Source organism: Otolemur garnettii, unplaced genomic scaffold, assembly GCF_000181295.1.
Source record: "Otolemur garnettii isolate 467f Iridium unplaced genomic scaffold, OtoGar3 scaffold00036, whole genome shotgun sequence".
Classification (NCBI taxonomy): Eukaryota; Metazoa; Chordata; class Mammalia; order Primates; family Galagidae; genus Otolemur; species Otolemur garnettii.
In genome coordinates, this window is record NW_003852431.1 from 8,899,015 (window position 1) to 8,904,201 (window position 5,187).

The following is a 5,187-nucleotide window of genomic DNA, read 5'->3' on the forward strand; positions in this document are numbered from 1 at the left end:
CACAGTCTTTAGCTTTTGGAGTCCCCTTTTCTGGCAGGAAATGATCCCAAGTATATGGCACAATTCCAGCTCTATTTTTTCCTTTTGCTGGACCCACAGAAACTCACATGTCCTTATCCATTGGAAGACTGATCACATTAAGACGTGGATTATTTACCCTCCCTGTATCCACACCCTTTAACATGACTTTGCAGACTCTTCCACTAAAAACATGCAATTTATTTTTCTATTCCTCAAGTATGGACTTGCCTTGAGATTCCTTTATCCCGAGATGGTATCATTTTCTCTAATGAATGCTATTTGTGCATTGAAGGATTTATTCCGCCAATGAGTTATTAGGAAATGTGACATAAGCAGGAACTTGCAAAGTGTTGATGCAGTTGAGCTTTCATGCTCTTGCTCACTGCCATCACCATGAGAAGGTCATGTTTGTGTTGACCCACTGGTCCCAGATCAGAAATGCCAAAACTATCCCAGTTGAAGTCATCCTAGGTCATTGAACAGCCATTATCCCACAAAAAAATAAGTGGAGCCGGTTCAGATCAGATGAAACTCAGGATTTTGAGTGCAATAAACATTACTTGTAGATACTCACATATCATTATTGTTTATTATATGACATTGTGGCAATAGCTTATGTACCCCCCTTCAGGAGCGCTCATGCAAGGTGGTCCATTTAATTTCTTCTTCTATTGAGCTGTCTTTCTTGCATTCCCTCTCTCTGCTCAGATAATCACAGGGAAAGAGCATCACATCAACTGCTTACCTCCTCGGTCAGAGAAAAATGGTTTTTTTTTTTTTTTTTTGAACCCACCACCTACGGGATATGGGCTGGCGCCGTATCCCTCTGAGCCACAGGCGCCGCCAGAAAAATGGTTTATTCATAGCAAGAGTAGTAGCCAGAGTATCATCATTTTTGTGCTAGTTCCCCAAGTCCTAGCTCCCACAAGCAGTTGCGAAGAGGTGCAGATAATACCTGCACATGGAATGGGTTGCATTTCAGGGAACTTCAAGCTCAGGAAAGCCAAATATTTTAAGACAGGCACATCTTTTTAGACTGGACAGAAAGCATTCATGCCCTTTACTTTGGAAGGATACTTTATCTCTAACTTTCAAGACCATTACAAATATCCTTGAAAATACCAGAATGAAAGGCAGTCCATGCTTCACTTATAAGATATGTGGGTAGTGAGAAAATGTGGAAATGAAGAATTTTCTTCTAATGCAGATATCTAGCAGGAAACAGAACATCAGTCTCTTCTTTTAGCCAGTTATTCCCAATTTTTAGAAGATATTTTCCATCAGGCTGACACCTCCCAACTATCTTTCATTCTCTTGACTGTCGGACTTCTCACATAGACTGAGAAAGGATAGTGTGTGCTAGTCATTGCAGAGCCAATTCTGTGGCCCGTAAGCAATGCTAGGCCTAATTCTCAGATAACAGGAAAAGTCCCTGTTGTTCTGTTACAAAGGAATGATAGATGGTTCCATGAAATGATGCAAACAGGCAGCAGAAATTTTGTAACAACTCAGATGCACAAATTTCTATGTGTAGCAAAGATGAGTACTGCTGGAACTTGGCAGCATATACTATTTGAACAACTCTTACAGAAATCTTAGATGGAGTTCTTTTTTGAATATACCCCAGTCCATCTAATATGCAACCTGTGAGACAAGGAAAACTTAGGACTGGATTCAGCCAATGATAAATATCCTTTTTGTGAATGACATCTTAAAATTAACAGGCAAGCCACAGATATTTGCAACATTGCAACCAATTAGTCCTTTATGGCACCAAAAAATGATTAATATTGAAAAATACGTAAGGGATTCCTTAGTGTCAGTGAGAAAACATTGGGCAAGTGTGGTGGCCATGGGGGTGCATTGTCTAGATCTCCCTTGAAGAAACCTGCAAGAAGGATAGTTGGCAGGTAACTGCAGCACCTTTGGCTTCACTGCAGTGTTAACACCAAGGCCAAGTTCTCCAGGTCATCTCCCAGCCAGCAACTGAGTATGGCAGAGGTCTGGGGCCTGACCATTCCTGCCCTGCATGGGACTACTCTGACAGGCATTCTTTGCTCTGGGACTTCTCATTGGCCCAATTGAGACTTTCTCAGAATTGGCTTGCAGTGAGATACTTTCAACAAGTCACTCTTTCTTCCTTTTCTCCTCTCACAGGTGTCATTGCACAGCCTGCATTGAGGCCTGGAGGCTTTCTTTACTCCTAATCACTTTTATTCTTCATAAGTATTTCTCCCTAATAAAAATGTCTCTGTACATTTATATTACTTGGCTTCTGCTTTCTAGTGGAAGCAAACTATCATAGGAAGTCAGTAAAACCTAGCAAAAGATTTGTATAGGCAATTCATGAAAAAAACAAAACCCTAATTAAGACACACAAATAAATAACAGTATGGAAGGCAAACTTTAAAAGATCTATCTCCAGGGCGGCACCTGTGGCTCAAAATGGTAGGGTGCAGGTCCCATATGCCGGAAGTAGAGGGTTCAAACCCAGCCCCCGCCAAAAAACTAAAAAAAAAAAAAAAAATCTACCTCCAATACATAAAAATGAAGACTTACTGGAAAAAAAAAAAAAATTGTACCAGAAATTACAAAAGTAAGCTCCCTTCAAAAAAAAAAAAAAGCTATTATTTATAGACCAAGGAAAAGTAATCATAGTGGTGAACATTTACTGAGCTCTTACCATATATTGAGCAATGTTCTCAGAGTTCCCAAGAGTTGACTCACAGCAATCCTGCGAGGCAGGTACTACTACCAACTCTATGAGTCTATCAGCTATGCAGACGGTGAGGCACAGAGACATGGTATAATGTGCCCAAGTTGTTGAAAAAAGAATTCACTCAGGTTCTATTTAAAAGGTAGTATACATACACAGTCTAGAGACTCCATCCTAAAAGCCATTTGAAAATATAATGGGAAATGATCATAGAATAAAATATAGTATTTGGCCACATTTAATTGTGTGATGTTGGGCACATTTTCAAACTTTTTTGGATTTAGTCTAGAACACAGAGATGGCGCCTTTTTATAGTTACGTATTGGAAATTATGTTTAAACTATAGCATGCCATACAAATGAGATATTCATAGAAGTGTATGTGCTAAGAAACTGAATTTTTTAAAAAGATAAGGCAATGTAGTTTAGAAAATCCTAAATTTGAAGACTTGGAATAAAGAAAGCTATTTACCTACTGAAAATGTGTTTTAGTCAATCATTTTCATTTTTCTTTAGCTCTTGCATATTTCTAAATCTGTAAGTAGATATGTATTTTCCCAGAGCTGGTAATAAGTAACGAAGTTTAAATGTCACTATCTTTCAGTTTTGCTCTCTCGGGAATTAACAATGGATCATATTACTAAGGTTCTTTTGTGATAAATTATCAAATTCTAAGACATCACAGTGATAATTTCTGTGTAGAATGGGAACAGGAAGGACAAGAATGGAATGTTCCCATTGATTCTGCAAAATTCTGCTGAAACTCCAGTTATTTTAATGCCCCATCCTATCATATTTTCTGTCTCCAATCCAATTATTTGACTTTATGAACTAAAGCCATTTTCTTTCTGAATGCCAGTTATATTGAATTGGTCAATTAAACAGTACAATGACTCTGGAAGTATTGATATTTTGACTATTTTTTAATGGGGTTACATCACAATCTCATATGGTGACAAATCTGTGTCATATAGGACACATTTTCTGTGGTAGTCTATGGAGGAATTGTGCTATCACCAATTACATAAGATATGGAATTACTACAGTGAAATTAACACAATTTATAGTAGTTTATTCCACTGTTATCAGATAGGTGCAATTATGGAAAAGCAATAATCTTAATAAGTGAAAAATCCACAAAATAACCCTAATATTTTGACTATTGGAATTATAATACTACAGTATTTCTTGGAAGGTGATTCTTTCCTTTGCATTATTTTCTGTCAGGGTAAAGAAAGAATTATAGGAGTGGTCCTTGGTTCTGTAATGGTGGCTAAAAAATGGGGCAGGATACTGTACACACATTTTTGAAACAATGATTCTATTTCTCAAAAGAATTAATTTTCTATTGAATTCCATAAACACCCTTAGGACAGGCCAAATTTCATTTTTAGAGATGTTATATTATTTTGAAATAAAGATAAATTAAATAATATCAAAGGCATTAATTCAACTACACACTATGTACCTATATTATAAACACTATTGGTAGACTGATTTTCAGAATTTACTATTATCTGGTTTTCTTGTGCAAAGATTAAACAAAGCTAACTTTCTAGCCTATAAAAGAAAGCTTTATGATTTGTGTGGGAAGAAAAAGGGATTGTCAAAGGATGTAAGTATGTAAAAAAAGTTGTAATAGCCTTCAATATTGTATTTGCCTATGTTTTAAATATGATGTTTTAAATTAGTCACTATTTCCACTTACAAGGAGTAAGACTAACTTTTCTCTTTCTCCACTGGAGGCTGACCTAGTTCCCCAAACTAAAACCCCTAGGCGGGGTTTTCTCTTTGTGGTCAAACACTCAGGAGCTCCGATACCAATGTTCAATTTTATAAAGCATGTAGATAAAGCTTGTTATGAAGCTGATCTCTCTTGCCCTTCTTGAAATAGGTTAGGAAGGAAAAATAATGTTTATCTGTGCCTATTGTAGCTACAGTAGTTAAGTAATTATGCATCTTACATCCTTTCCACCTTATCCTTCTCAGGGGCCATTAACTTCTTACACAAGTGTTAACTAACAAATCATTATTTACTATTTCCTGAGTAGAAGCTAAAGGATGATTCATAGGACTGTTTTAGAAACCTTGCCTCTCTACTGTTCTACCTGTAGGAAAATAAAATCTATACACTAGGCTAGACATAGTAGATAGTACCAAGTGTGTACCAGATCGGGAGGTAGCATCTGCCAACCAGACCAGAAAAGCAGCATCACTTGTCTATTATCCCAGGCATGTGATATCTTTCTACTGGAACCAAAGGTCAACATCTGCCCACCAATCAGGAGGATAGCCTTTGTACAGGGGTGTCCAAACTGCAGCCTTGGGCTACATGCTGATTTTGTGAGGAATTTTTTTTTTTGAGACAGAGCCTCAAGCTGTCCCCCTGGGTAGAGTGCCGTGGCATTACAGCTCACAGCAACCTCCAGCTCCTGGGCTCAAGTGAGTCTC